This window comes from Brachyhypopomus gauderio, chromosome 2, assembly GCF_052324685.1.
Source record: "Brachyhypopomus gauderio isolate BG-103 chromosome 2, BGAUD_0.2, whole genome shotgun sequence".
NCBI classification, from domain to species: domain Eukaryota; kingdom Metazoa; phylum Chordata; class Actinopteri; order Gymnotiformes; family Hypopomidae; genus Brachyhypopomus; species Brachyhypopomus gauderio.
The window spans coordinates 37,274,879-37,290,341 of NC_135212.1; the positions used below are offsets into that span (position 1 = coordinate 37,274,879).

Here is a 15,463-nt window from a genome sequence, read left to right on the forward strand (position 1 = left end):
ATGTTCTTTCACCGGTTTTGCAGGGGTTTTTTATTCTCCACTGCCACCTATCGCCACCTATCGTTTCGGAGAACACTGCAGCGACGCTCGCGAAAGTATAAACGCCTACACCGCTCGCGCAGGGTCGCGCGAGGTGGGCGGAGTCGCGCGCTACGGTCGCTCACGAAAGTATAAACCAGTCACTCCAAAGTACAAAATTCGAGAGGTGCACTCCTCGCGAATCGACAGCGCGCGAGGCCCTCGCGCACGGGCGGAGCCACAGCGATTACATCATTTTTGCCGCGCGGACTCTCGCGCCCCTCGTGATGCGTCAAGTATAAAGCCTGGTTTATACTTTCGCGAGCGACCGTAGCGCGCGACCCTGCGCGAGCGGTGTAGGCGTTTATACTTTCGCGAACGTCGCGAGCGTCGCTGCAGTGTTCTCCGAAACGATAGGTGGCGATAGGTGGCAGTGGAGAATAAAAAACCCCTGCAAAACCGGGGAAAGAACATTTTTACCTGACCAGAGACCGTATATATACACATCAGGCATCAAACGTAAATATGGCTTTGCAGTGTTGTCCGAAACGATACGTTAACAAATACGAGCCTCTTGTAATTCCAGGACGAAACATGAGAGAACGTGAAGACGTTAAGATTGGGCGTTTTGAAAATAAACAAATAAACAACCATTAAATAATGTGATAAAAAAGCGAATTATTTCGATTCATTTCGAGTATATGTATAAATATATAACTTATTTAAGTTGATCGTACTGGGAAATATTGAAATGGACCTTTAAAGTGACGTACAAGTGCTTTAATTCCACCTTATAAAGGTGTATGAACCCGGCAAACATGACTTTGTCCATCGCGCTGAAGCGCAGCGCGCGCGCGAAGTTACAAAATTCGAGAGGTGCACGACCTCGCGCCGCGACAGCGCACGGGCGGAGCCACAGCGATTACGTCATTTTCGCCGCGCGGACCCTCGCGCCGCTCGCGGCGCGTCAAGTATAACCAGGCTTTAAGTGACAAGTGCCTGTCCGTTAGGAAATTCGCAGAGACGAGTAGTCAAAAATTCCAGCAATTTTCAAACCTGAAACACAAAGCAACATTAAAATTCTTCAGGTAAATGTTCCTACCCCTGTTTTTGAGGGGTGTTTCTTTATAGTACAACATATGGTTACGGGAGGACACTGCAAAAAATGACTTATAAAATGTGCTCGCGCTCTCACAGGGTCGCGCGCAGCGTGCGGAGTCAAGTGCTACGGTCAGATGCAAAAGTAGAACTGAGCCAAGAAGAAAGCAAAAACATATATATTTACAAGGGAAAACAAAAATAGTAACGGACAGTTACTTGGATAATTAACTTTAATCTGATTACTGGACTGGAAATAGTAGTAATGGACAGTTATTTGGATAAGTAACTTTAATCTGATTACTGGACTGGAAATAGTAGCGCATTATATTACTCGTTACCGAAAAAAGTGGTAAGATTGGAGTAACGTGTTACTAAGTAACGCGTTACTGACATCACTGAACATGAGCGTACACTCATAAACATAAATCCTTCAATCGTTAACTGTTTACCACTGTAGCCTTAAGTTACTATAATGTACATTCGACATGTTATGATAGAGATGGTAAGCCGGCTGTCAGCTATAATCGTTCACCCGACATGAATCAATGAAAAATTATAAATCTTAATTTCCACAAAACCTACAAATGGTACTTTGGCCAGCATAACAAATGGTTTTCAAGTGGCTGGTGACACTGGCGATGGTGGGTGACATTTCTGAGAGGCCGGTTACGTTAGCGGTGGCCACTTCTAATTGGCATGTGCCGATTGCTGATCGGCATGTGGCGATTATGGGTGACGCGTAGTGGAGGCAGGTGCTGATTGTATTCAGCGGTACTACTCGCTCACAGTGGTTTATATTATGCTGATGGCATGAACAACATGAACATACACCGAGAAATATAATAAATCTTTAATATATAATGTCTTCGTTAACTGTTACTAGTGTAGAACACTATAATCTAACTTCGACATGATATCATCAAACAGCATAAAAACTCTTAATTTAGAGCTAGTTAGCCGGCTATCGATTAGAATCGTTCACCAAACATAAAGTAGATGCTAAAATCGAGTGGCACTAGCCACACTAAGTGCCACGATTTTGTGGCACATGCCACTTCACAATATTGGTTCCTGAGCAATCAGGATGGTGCCCCGTTCATAATCCTTAAACATTAGTCCATAAACATATGTATCCGCTACATGCTTAGGATAGCCCAAGCACATGTGAACAGTGCAGGCTATGTTTTCCTTTCTTTTTCCCTCTTTGTACAGGAATAAAAGGGAAATTTGTGACACATCCGATTGCTGTTCTTTCACAATCATTTGGAGACGCAATGCGGAGAGCCTAGCAGCAGTGGAGGCGGTGTCGATGTGAGACAGTTGAGACCGGCTACATTAGCAACTGCTAACTTTAAATAGCAGGCAGATCCCTAACCCTAACCCTCAGGTTAGCATCCGCCTTACTAAAGGTCAAAATCCTATGTAGAGCAATAAAATATTTAAGTGGTGGTGATGGTGGTCATCATGATGATAGCAGGGTCGCCGTTTCCACACGCTCTCACGCCACACTTCCGATATCTCACGCCGAAAAAAAAATCTAGTTTATTTACCTCTGATCCATATCTATGATTCAATGAGTTACTAGTTCGCTCTGGCGCAAACCACCTGCGATCGATAGATAACACTTAATTTGTGTCCATTTTAAGTTCGCCACCCCCCCGTCGACAACTTATGCTCGCCACCCCCCCTCCCCCCGGTCGACAATTTACACTCGCCACCTCCTCCAGGTTCAAATCTCACTCCAACCGAACTTCAAAAGTTGGCAACCCTGTGATAGTGATGGTGATTGTGGTCATCATGATTGTGGTGGTGATGGTGGGCATGGAGGTCTAACGGTCTGTGATGCCTTGTCAAGCTCATGACCACATTTTGAATGGTTGTGAACCAAACGAACAGTGCAATACTCTCCCAACACAAATGCTGCTTTGCCTTTTAAAATTCTCCCTGATGCATTGACATTTCTGTGAAAGTTACATTTGCAAATACATGCATATTCAAACACAGCTGGTGGACTGACTTTACAGATTTGGCCGTGTGTCATTAATGTTATTCTAAACAGACACCAGGGCTTTTCACATAGTGAAATGAATGCATTCTGTACCTTGAGGAATGTTGAAAATTATGTCTATCCAGGGAACTGGATTGCTGAAACAATTTCTTTTAAATATTCATATCTGGCCTGCATTTATCACAGCGCTGAAAACAGTTTTTGGCCCTCTGGCTTCATAGACAGAGAGTAGGGGTATGATGAAGACTCCTAGAATGCCCTGTGCCTCTTCCAAGTAAATTAGATTAAAATGTAATGGTGTTTTAAGATTTAATTGTACCTTTGTGTTTATTAAGTATTGTTGTGTCTCTTTATTGTGTTACCATTTTTGTGTTTATTTAAGTGGCTGTGTTGTCATGTGGACTGTGTTGTCATGTTGGTTGTGTCATTGTCATGTGTGCTGTGTTGTCATGTCACACACACACACACACTTAAACACATGTTCACACAGACACACTCAAACACACATGTTCACACAAACACACTCAAACATCACACAAACACGCACGCACGCACACACACACACACACACACACACACACAAACTGGTGTACACCACTGAAACAAATTACTTTTAAATAAATAAGACGATTTGCACTCATTGTCTTCTAGTAAATGTTACCCCTTGTTTTTGAGTAAAATCTAACCAATAATAGCAAGTAAAATCTGCAATTTACATTTGGTCAGAATCTACCTAATATATTTCTGTTTTCTTAACCCTCTTAAATGTTGTCAAAATACTTTTAAAAGTTGTATATAAATTCCAAATTGTGAATATTTTTACCCAATTACTTTGCTTTACCAAATTATTATTACTATTATTTATCTTTATATTGATTTCTCACAAAACAAAAATCTTCATTTCAGTGTTTGAATTTGTACATTTAAACAGGTTATTAATGTACGTTACATCTTAACAACTAGGGCCCAGGATATTTACTTGAACAGGAATGAACAGACCTATTCCACTAAACAAGACCAACCATTACTTAAAACAAAAAATGTTTTATATATACTTATTATATAAAACAAAATATAAGTCAGACTCTGAAAAGAAACAAAGGTTTTCAGATTGTTATGCATTTTAAGAGAACAAAACCTTTTTTTGAGAGAATAGAGTAAATATTGTAAAAAGCCATCGATTAAAATAGGATTTTTTTGTAATCAAGTTTTTTATTGAAGATTTTTTCAGACAACAGATGAAACAAACAGTATAAACAAATCTCTCTCTTTAAATCCCATCCCACCCACCCCACCCACCTGTAACGTTGGGTGCAGGAGGCAGACACCACAACGATTACGGTGCACAATCAACATTTATTGGACACAACACGAAATAGCTTGGTGCGGAGCGCAAGTAGCACACAAACACTCACTCACGCTGACACGTAGCTTAGACAAACACGAGCACACCACACTGCGCGAACGCACATTAAATAGGTGAGTTACACAGACCCACATGACCTCGAGACAAGGCACAGGTGTAACAAACGAACACGCTCACAAACAACCCACACCCACAGAAGTACAAACATGGACATAACTGCACGCAGACGACATAATGACACGCCCACAGGGAAGGATCCGGAGCTGTTCCGTGACAGAACCCGCCACCAGGGGCTCGCTACCCCCGGAGCGTCCCGCGCAGCTGGAAAGCCCCGAACCAACACTGACGAGCAGGTCCGGAGCCACCGGGATCACGAGCCTCCGAGAGCCGTCACCCCCGACGGCGGGAACCGCCCCGAGCAGCTCTAGCACACCCTCCCTGGGAAGACAGGGGAGAAAACATTAAACATGGGCACGATGACAAACACGCACACTGGCACAGCAAACACGAAGGGCACAAACGGGAACAGTGGGTTAGGGAGACACAAGGGGACAGAGAAAAACACAGGAACACAGACATTCATCCCCGGAGCCACGCCTCCCACCTTGGGCACAGCCTGGAGTGGCGAGAAAGCTCCGGAGGCCAGAGACGCTGCAGGAGGCGGTTTTCCTCCTGCCTGTTCCTCCCGCTTCCCGCCAGGTGCCGCACGGCTGGCGGACGCGCTGGGTGCAGCGCGACTTGTCGACCGCTTGGGGGCCGTGCTTCTGGCGGACGCGCTGGGTGCAGCGCGACTGTCCGACCGCTTGGGGGCCGTGCTTCGGGCGGACGCGCGAGGTGCAGCGCGACTTGCAGCGCGACTGGCGGGTCTCGCGGCGACCTTCCTCCCGGGTCCGCGGCTACCTCCTCCGGGAGGGCCGTAGGGGCTTGCCGTCCAATAGGCCTGCCGGCGTTCCCTCTCCAGGAACCCCCCGTAGGAAGCCCCTCTGTTGCCAAGCCAGCCCCCTCTGGAACCAGTATCGGGGGTGGTGTCCATCTCCGGCTCCTCCTCCTCGGCCACACTCCAGTCCATGGACCGAGCGGTGGTCTCGCATCGGGAGTGTTCCATCGGCTCCTCCCCACAGGAGTCCCCACTCTCCGATGCGAGCAGACTGTCCGGTCCGCTCCCTCCCCCTTTGTATACTGTCGGGAGCGAACACCCTGACGGAAGGCTCTCCCCCTCACTCTCCTCGCTCTCGTCCTCGCTCACCAAGGACGATGAACCAACGGACGGAGGTGGGCTGGCGCTCCCTCTCTCCCCGTAGCACACCGTTGTCTCGGAGTGCAGAGACGGAGGGGGACTAACGTTCTCCCCCTCTCCGTAGTACACCGTCGAGTCGGAGCACACAGATGGGGGAGGACTGACGTTACCCTCCGCCTTCTCGGGGTGCTCGTAGGCATCGGAGCAGACCGATGGCGTGGGGCTGGTTTCCCTCTCCTCGTCCGACGTCAGGGGAGCCGCTGACGTGGGGGAAGGGCAGCTGGCCTCACCCTCACTCTCCTCCTCTCCGGAGTCCTCACTCCCGAACTCATCCTCGGGGGGAGTGAGGGCAAAGGCGCCTACCCCCACCATGAACGGTTCACTGGACTCCTCCTCCGGGAAGTCCAGGGGCGGTGCTCTCCTGTCCTCCGATCCGCTGCTGCCCACCGCTCTGGGTGGCCGCCCTAGGGACGCGGGAGGGTGCAACTCTCTCCATATGCGGACCGCGGATTGGCGGATACCGTCTGCCATCTCTTCGTCCTCCGTTTCTCGAGCCGCGCACAGCAAGTACGCACACATGGGGTGCTGCTGCATGGTCTGCTCGGTGACAGGGGATTCGCGGCGCCGAACCGGGGAAGAGCCGTGGTGACGTCGGCTTCTCCTCTTCCCCTTTGGGGCACGGGTGGCGTATCCTGGCATACTTCTTATTCGGCTCGTCTTTCTGTAACGTTGGGTGCAGGAGGCAGACACCACGACGATTACGGTGCACAATCAACATTTATTGGACACAACACGAAATAGCTTGGTGCGGAGCACAAGTAGCACACAAACACTCACTCATGCTGACACGTAGCTTAGACAAAGACGAGCACACCACACTGCGCGAACCCACATTAAATAGGTGAGTTACACAGACCCACGTGACCTCGAGACAAGGCACAGGTGTAACAAACGAACACGCTCACAAACAACCCACACCCACGGAAGTACAAACATGGACATAACTGCACGCAGATGACATAATGACACGCCCACAGGGAAGGGTCCGGAGCTGTTCCGTGACACCACCCACATCTAACCCACTAAAACCAGTTCACTTTACCCATAACTATCCCTTCCCACCCAAACACCACTCACTCAGCACAATATGTATATGAAGACAAAGTCCATGTACATAAAGTGATCATGATAAAATAAGAATTTTTACATCTTTAATTACATTTAGCCATATCCTCAATATATCTGGATTTGCTCTATTGACTCTAGCTGAAGATAATTCTAAGTAAAGAATATCTAAGAAAGAGTGCAACCAGTGTGTATGGGAAAGCGAATGGGGCAGAAGCCAGCGCTGAACAATCACTTTTTTAGCGGCCGTCATGCCAGCCAACCAGATTTTCCGTACTCTCTTTGCCATAGGAAAAGTAGAACTGTCAAGTAAAAGATGCAGAGATGGGCTTATTGGGAAATTTGTGTGCGTTATTGAAGAGAGAGTTCTAATTACCTTATTCCAGAATGTTGATACTTCTGGACAATTCCAGAAAGTATGCATAAAAGTACCTAAAGTATTGTCATTACAAAATGTACAGTAGGGGTGGGTGGCTAATCCCATCTGGCATCTTGTCCGTGGGGTTATATAAATTTTATGACACATTTTGTAATGTATAAACTGGTGATTTGGATTGTTAGAAGAAGCCGTAACGTTTTTCCGTATAACTTTCCAATCTAACTGTGACGTTCGGGCTACGCCAAGGACGAGACACAGAATCCTCGATTTTGTAGACAGACGTCACTTTTTAATGCACACAGGTATTGCACAATAGCGCACGAGAAACACACACGAGTCACACAACGTGCAGACTTGGACAACGACGAGCACAGGACACTGCGCGAGCGCACATTAAATAGGCAAGACACATTAGCCCCACGTGATCACGAGACGATTCACAGGTAAAACTTATAAATCACATGACAAAAACCCCCAACCACGTATATCCACTGACGCAGACAAAGCATGTGGACAACGTTTACACACGCCCAAAAGGGAGGGGCCGGGGTCCTCAACGTGACAGACGCCCCCTCCAAGGGCACTACCCGTCCCGGGGTGCCAACGGGACCGAGTGCCCCGAACCCACGACGATGGGCGGATCCGACGCGCTCAGTCCTGCGTCTGGGAGGTGACCGCCCTTGGTGAAGCATCCGCCACGGACTGCCTAGAACACCCTCCCTGGGAAGACGGGGAAAAGACGGGAGACACATTAAAAGGAACAGAAACAAACACACAGACTGGCATACTCACACACAGAGGCACAAACGGGAACAGGGGGTTTGGCAGACACACGGGAAGACTGACGAACACTGGCACAGACAAACACATAACAGGCGCCAGGCTGCGCGCCAGGAGTAGAGCATAGAGGGTAGAGAGATCGGGAGCCGCAGTGGTCGGTCCTCCGCCAGGCGTCGCTGCGAAACCTCTGTTGGGAGCAGCTTGGCTGGCGGACGCGCCTGGTGCAGCGCGGCTGGCTTGCGCGCCTGATGCAGCGCGGCTGGCCAGCGCGGCTGGCTTGCGCGCCTGGCGTACGCGCCTGGTGCACCGCGGCTGGCAGACGCCCCGTGCGGACCGTTTGGGGTTTCCTCGGCAATGTCCATGTCCTCCTCCCTCCCCTGGCTCCGCTCCATGGACTGCTCCGGGCTGCCACCCCGGGAGCAGTCCATTTTACTGTCGCCGGAGAGAGTGGAAGAGGGCGTCCGCTTCCCTCTCACGGTCTCCACAGACATCTCTGAGGGGGGAGGGCTCTCTTCTCCCTCCGTGGTATAGGAGCCCTCGGACGAAGGGTACTCCCCGTCTTCCTCACCTTTCTCTGCGGTGCGAGAGGGGCACACGGGCGGAGGGAGGTAATCCTCGTCCTCCGACTCATCCTCCGACTCCTCCTCCCCACCGTAGTCCACGGTGGAGGCATCACCCACAGACGGAGGGTAGTCGTCCTCCTCTTCTCCTCCACCGTAGTCCACGGTGGAGGCATCACCCACAGACGGAGGGTAGTCGTCCTCCTCTTCTCCTCCACCGTAGTCCACAGTGGAGGTGTCACCCACAGATGGAGGGTAGTCCTCCTCCTCTTCTCCACCGTAGTCCACGGTGGAGGCGTCGCATAATGACGGAGGGTTGCCTTCCACCACGTCATCTGGCTCCTCCTCCCCACCATAGTCGACGGTGGGGGCGTCGCATATAGAGGGGGGGTAGTCCTCTACCTCCTCTTCCTCCTCCGACCCGAACTCGCTCTCTGGGGTGAACTCGGTAGCACCCATGACGAACGAGCCCACCCTCAGAGGCGAGAGAGCGCGGGCTGGAGGAGCGTGTCTCTCCCTCCAGATCCTCACCGCGCCCTGCCGGAAGATCTCCGCCGTCTCGGGGTCCCGGTTCTCGAGCCCCCGGGCTGTGGCCAGCTGGTAAGCACACACCGGGTCTCTCTCCAACTCCTCGACCGTCGGTATGGCTTCTTGGCACGGGGAGGAGCCCTCTAGCTCGTGGATGCCCACCCGTATGGGCGAGGGATCCCTGGAAGGAGAGGGGTGCTTCTCCTGCCACACCCTTACCGCCGTCTGGCGGTATTCCTCAGCCAACCAGGGAATAGCGGTCTCTCGAGCCGCGCACAGCATATAGGAGCACTCCGGGTCTTGCCGGAGCTGCTCCATAGTCGGCGTGGCCGGACGGCGCGGAGGGGAGGAAGACGTACGGTGATGCCGCTTACTCTGCTTTTTGCCCTTCTTGGGCTTTGGCTTGTAGCCTGGCATGTCGGTGTCTCTTACGGCTCGTCGTTCTGTGACGTTCGGGCTACGCCAAGGACGAGACACAGAATCCTCGATTTTGTAGACAGACGTCACTTTTTAATGCACACAGGTATTGCGCAATAGCGCACGAGAAACACACACGAGTCACACAACGTGCAGACTTAGACAACGACGAGCACAGGACACTGCGCGAGCGCACATTAAATAGGCAAGACACATTAGCCCCACGTGATCACGAGACGATTCACAGGTGAAACTTATAAATCACACGACAAAAACCCCCAACCACGTATATCCACTGACGCAGACAAAGCACGTGGACAACGTTTACACACGCCCAAAAGGGAGGGGCCGGGGTCCTCAACGTGACACTAACTCTACATCATTGAGAGGGAGATCTGCTTCCCAGTCTTTCCTTTTAAAATATGTTTTTATTTAAAAACATTTTATAGCATTTAATAATATCTTCATAATGATTTTCATAATGTGCTGGGTTTGTCATCCTCCTGACAAAAACAAACAAAAACTTATTTTCACTTGGGTATGTTAATTGTTCAGGTGCAAAGCCTTTACTCGCACATTAGGAAATATTTTAAGTTATGTTTTAATTAAACCAGTGGTTTCTGACCCTGATCCATGAGTACCCTTGAGTAATTAGCTGGCAGTCATGGAAAAGTTCTTCCTTTGTTTCCTCAAGGTTCTCTGGGGCTTTGGATTGCTGCATCTCTCATTTTCTCAGTACCCTGGGACTGTTAGGAAATACATTTTAATAGAAATACCATAATATTGCAAAAATGGTTTTACACAACAAAGATTCCATTAAGTGAATTAATCCATATAATCAAAACATACCTGATTTAGAGCCCCAGTTCTCAAGCCATTTGTGCCCCCCCCCCACCTATGAAATCAAAATTTCGTCCATGGTCTCAGGGCAGGTCTTTGGACGTGTATCACTCCGCAGTCTTAAAACATGAACAAGGTGGTGGCACTTAACTATCTTGCTAGCCAGCCACATACAATATTACAACCAATAGATACTTAAAAACCCTAGCCAACGATCATGGGCAATGTCTGCCTGTGCTGGACTGAGAAACCATGGGAGAACTTTTGCACAGTGGCTTCAAATAATGAGAATTATAAAAATCTTCATGCTGAAGGTCATGACGTCAGTGTTAATGATAATTTTATAATCACAACCAGTAAAAGTTTTTAAAAAAGAGAACAATGAGGAACAATCAACCAACATGGTTTTTTTAATACAAACTAAGGTTGCTAACTAATTCAGCTTTAAGTAGCTAGGTTAGGTGACTAGGTGTCGATTTTAGCAAGCTCTTTTAGACAAAGTTAGCATCAGCTAAAGTTAGTTGGTGTTAGTTACCTTTAATATATAAACGTAATCTCTTATTTTTCATACAGATCTCTTACCTTTTTTATATAAACGTAATCTCAGTTATTTTACATAGAGATCTCTTACCTTTCATATATAAATGTAAAGTAATCTTAATTCTTTTTTATAGAAGTCTCACCTTTCATATATAAATGTAAAGTAATCTGTTCTTTTTCGTAGAGATCTCTTACCTTTTATATATAAATGCAAAGTAATCTCTGTTCTTTTTCATGAAGATCTCTTACCTTTTATATTTATTAAGACGTCACATGAACCCTGCGGACAACCGCAAGGACAGTTATGAATGTGCCTGTGTGATGTCATATTCCCTAATTGGGTCAAATTTATGAAACTTTGAATATAGTAGCTTTTACTTAAGATTTTGTGCTACATGATGTGCACATTGTTTAGTGGAATTTCATGGCATTTCTAAAGTGTGTTTTGTAGCTACTGCTAAAAATTACATAGTTGGTGTCGATTATACTCAAATTTACTCACTGCAGTTAATAACTTAATTATTGCATGTTAATGTTATACAATTCACTTGTATTATATTTTACCCCAAAAATAATTTATATTTTTATAGTGTACACTGTGTGTGATGAGCACCGCTGTAGTAGATGAACACTGGGGTTTGATGGTATCCCAAGTGCAGCTAATTCCAAGGCCACTGGTGTGTTTCTGGGATATGTACAGTTCTCCCCATTCACAGTACTTGTGCCCTCAAGATGAGTTTTGCATCTGTCCTGTCAGTGAACATGTGTGCCACTAACGTTATTGTCACGTTCAGACCATCCCATCGAACACCAAGCTGTCTGTGGTCCAGGCTTTGGAATGGAACCCACTACAGGTGAACTTGTGTACAGTTCACCCAGAACAGTGTGCCTTTGACTTAAAATTCAAATGACCCTATTTTTGTGTGAGCTATTTTCAGGCTGAATTGTTATTTTAAACACTTGGTGAGCATGAGGGGATCTGATTTTGCACAAATGAGCCACTAGATGGCGCCCATGTAGCACAGGAGAATGTACCTTTTTGGTTGGCATTGTCATATAAGGTTCATCTCAGCGCTGTTCCACACAAAAAGAAAAAGTATTCATCAATATGAAAGGATGACTGCAGAATAGAGAGAAAGAATAAACATGATAAAAAATTAATAGAATGAAGGGAGGATGAAAAGGGAGTGATGAAAAGGGAAGATGAGACAAGGTGGTTATCCAAGTAGCAAAACCAGGATGAGTGAGATAGATGGGAAGAGAGGAAGAGGAGAAAAAGGAAGATGAGCAAAGAGTGTGAGAAGAGGAAGGATGATGTGTAGAGGTGCAGGAAACCAGAAGATCAGCTGTGTATGTACTGGAGGAGTGTGAGGACCAGGATATGTGTGGTTAGAAGACCAAGATCTGTAGACACTGTGACACACGCAGCAGGCTTGTTACACGGGTTGCTGGACACTTTTAGGGATGTGGGGGCTCGGATTGGTCCAGGGGGTACTGGAGAGGTGGGGTTTCAGAAGGAGGGCTAAAGAGGGAGGGGGTAGTTTAGAGGGGTAAAGAGAATGTGACATCGAGGATGGGGGTGTGGGGGAGTAGTTTGGGGCCCAGATTGAGGAATGGTTTGGCACATGTCACAGTTAGAGTCTTTTGTGTTTCTCTGCAGGAGACCTGGAGACAGGAACATCCGTGCAAAACCTTCCATCTGTGAACCAGAAAGAGAGAGAGAAGGAAATAAAGATGGAACGACTGTGGAAGTTAAGAAAAGAGATATTCATGATGTTCAGAGATAATTACCCTGTTGTCCAGTTCCGCTTTGCTGACTTACCAACATGCAAACTAGTGTTTCAGCACAACAGAGAAAATAACATTTATGAGTCTTTCTGTCTGTGAACAGAACAGCATCAACCTCTCAGTTACAACGGCTCACACCACTCATCCCCAGCACCAACATACCACACAACACACGTTTCTACTCCGCTTTCACTAGCAAAGTCTGGTGTTCACTGTTCTGGGGCATGTTCTGTAACTCACCATTGTTTTGTGGGCCCATGGGTATCTGTTGGGCTAATGCTTTCTCTTCTTGGAGGAAACTCAAACACGATCATTATATCTTGACCTTTAGAGTGATCTATTAGACATTGGGGTAAAATTCATGCATTTTCTAACGAAACCTGGAAGTTCATGAGGTGTCCCTGCCTTCATCTCCAACCCCTGTGTGACCTTCAGAAGCTCTAAATGGTACATTTGTTGGAAGGAGTGGAATACTGTCTGCTCCCAATGCAATAGCACATGTAGGAGTGTGCATGAAGGTGCTGGGCTGCAGTGGAAGTGGGCTCTGTGTGAAGGCTGCCCTGTGCAAGGTCTCCACTCTGGGCTCTAATCAATAAACGCGTCAGACCCCAGCACAGCTCAAGGTCACTGCAATCCTAAACAAGGCCTTCAGAAGAATATATCTACCCTGATCCACCATCATTCCCCTTCTCTCTCTCTCTCTCTCTCTGCCTGTCTCGCCTCCTCCCCCCTCCTCCTCTCTCTCCCGCTCTCTCTCCCTCACTGACTCTCTGTCTCTCTCTATCTCTCTCTCTCTTTCTCTCTCTTGTCCTCCCGCTTCGTTCTGCCGATTTACGAGGCCCTGTCACCATGGCTGCACGTGTCCCCAGCCTGGCTCATGGCCTTTATGCACGTGTGTGGAGCCCAAACAGCGTCATCTCCACCACCGTTCAGGCCCACAGCATTCAGTCAGACAGGTCTGCAGAGAGTCAGACAGGTCTGCAGAGAGTCAGACAGGTCTGCAGAGAGTCAGACAGGTCTGCAGAGAGTCAGACAGGTCTGCAGAGACACAGTTGGCTTTTCTGGTGTGGAATATTATGAGTGTTGAGCAAGAACATCCATGAGCTGTATCTGAAGCTCAGCACCACCCACAACAATGTGTAATGTTTTACAAAGAAAAAGAAAGTAAGAATTTAATTGTACAGTGTAACTACATGTTTACTGTGCACATGAGAATAAAACTCTTGAAATAAGCAATTTATAGAAGGGCTGATGTGAAACCCCAACCACACCATTATAATCATAAAGGCTTAGGGTTAGATTATTTAGTATTAAATTATGACTGTTACAGTTATTTAGGGTTAGAGTTAGGATTAGATTAATTAAGCTTAGGGTTAGAAGTGTTTACTTACTAATGTGAAGTAAGAGCCAAAACAGGAGCCGCAACTGTTACATGTTTACTTAACATTAGTTAATTATTGTTAATGTGTTTCTGTGACGGGCCGAGTGAGCGAAATAAAATGGAAGCGATCACGCTAAGTCTCAAAAAAGTATGGTTTGATGAAGAAAGTGCGCAAACCAAAAACCAGTGACTCGATTCAAATTAAGGATATAATGACCAGCGGTCAACTGGTACAAAGACAAGACATATATAGACAAACAAACGACCCTCAGGTGAAACGGATCACGGGCTCCTCCCACCTGAGGGACGCACACAACGTAACAATACAAACAACAACAACAGCCGCTGTGGATGGAGGCGACCGGTAGGGGGCCGCCTCAACGTGACAGTTACTTCATGTGTTGTTCATGTTAACTAATGCATTACTTCACATTAGTAAGTAAACATTTATTGTAAAGTGTTACCGATTAATTTAGTTTTTTGCAATTTAGTTTGCAAATGTATTTTGTGTGTGGTAAACTGCCTGCACTGTGCAAAAGATCGAATATGTTTGAATATGTTTTTACAACATTTTATTTAGAACATATATGTTGTCACATATGGTTATGTTACATTAACTATATTACTATTATTATTTCACATTCTAGTGAAATAATAATAAGTGTAAAACACAAGTCTGTTTTACACTTAAAATGTGTACAAATGTACTTTGAAAATGTGCAGTTAGAGTTGAACCCTAACTCTAACACCCTAACCCTAAACCCTCTCAGTGTCCAGCCATAATCACAGAGGGGATCTGGTTTCCTTAGTAACACTGTTTCATATTACACAAAAAGTTAAATGAATATACTGGAACAAACATCATTGGATGACTGTTGACCAGTGCGGCTTTGGAGTGTACTGTATCTGGCCAGAACTCTGTCCAGGATTTTGCAGTGGAGTGTATCTGGTCAGAACTCAGAGGGTTATGTCATCATTTATGGTGCCTATTAAGTTTATAACTGGTTTGATAAGGACAGGAGAATGTTGACATTTTACTCTTATCAGCAGCCCTCCTGAATGCAATATGGAAATGGATATATGATAAGCACTTGTGTTCTACTTATTACACATGTAGAGAGGCTTGTGTGTGTGTGTGTGTGTGTGTGTGTGTGTGTGTGTGTGTGTGTGTGTGTGTGTGTGTGTGTGTGTGTGTGTGTGTGTGTTGTACTGTTTCTGGGTCATTTACAAAAATAGTGTGGACCCTGCATGTGTGCACATAATTGGTATCAGTCAAACCTTCAGTGGACCAGCTGTTTGTGTATTTGTGTGTGTACATCTGTGTGTGAATGCATGTATGCATCTACATGCATGTGTGATTGTGTGTCTGCATGTGGGCATGTGTGTGTGTGATGT

At 46.8% G+C, this 15,463-nt stretch overlaps 1 protein-coding gene across 3 annotated transcripts in view; it reads left to right on the forward strand.

The window, feature by feature from the left end:
* LOC143502299 (uncharacterized) overlaps nucleotides 1–15,463 on the forward strand; it is a 45,489-nt gene that overhangs the window by 19,678 nt on the left and 10,348 nt on the right. For 2 of the 3 annotated variants that reach the window (XR_013127096.1, XR_013127098.1), the window contains exon 2: nucleotides 12,560–15,267. The exons of the other annotated variant lie outside the window; for it this stretch is intronic. The gene's annotated coding sequence lies outside the window, so the exon portion shown is untranslated. Of the gene's footprint in view, nucleotides 1–12,559; nucleotides 15,268–15,463 lie in introns of those variants that run through there. 3 annotated transcript variants of the gene reach the window in all.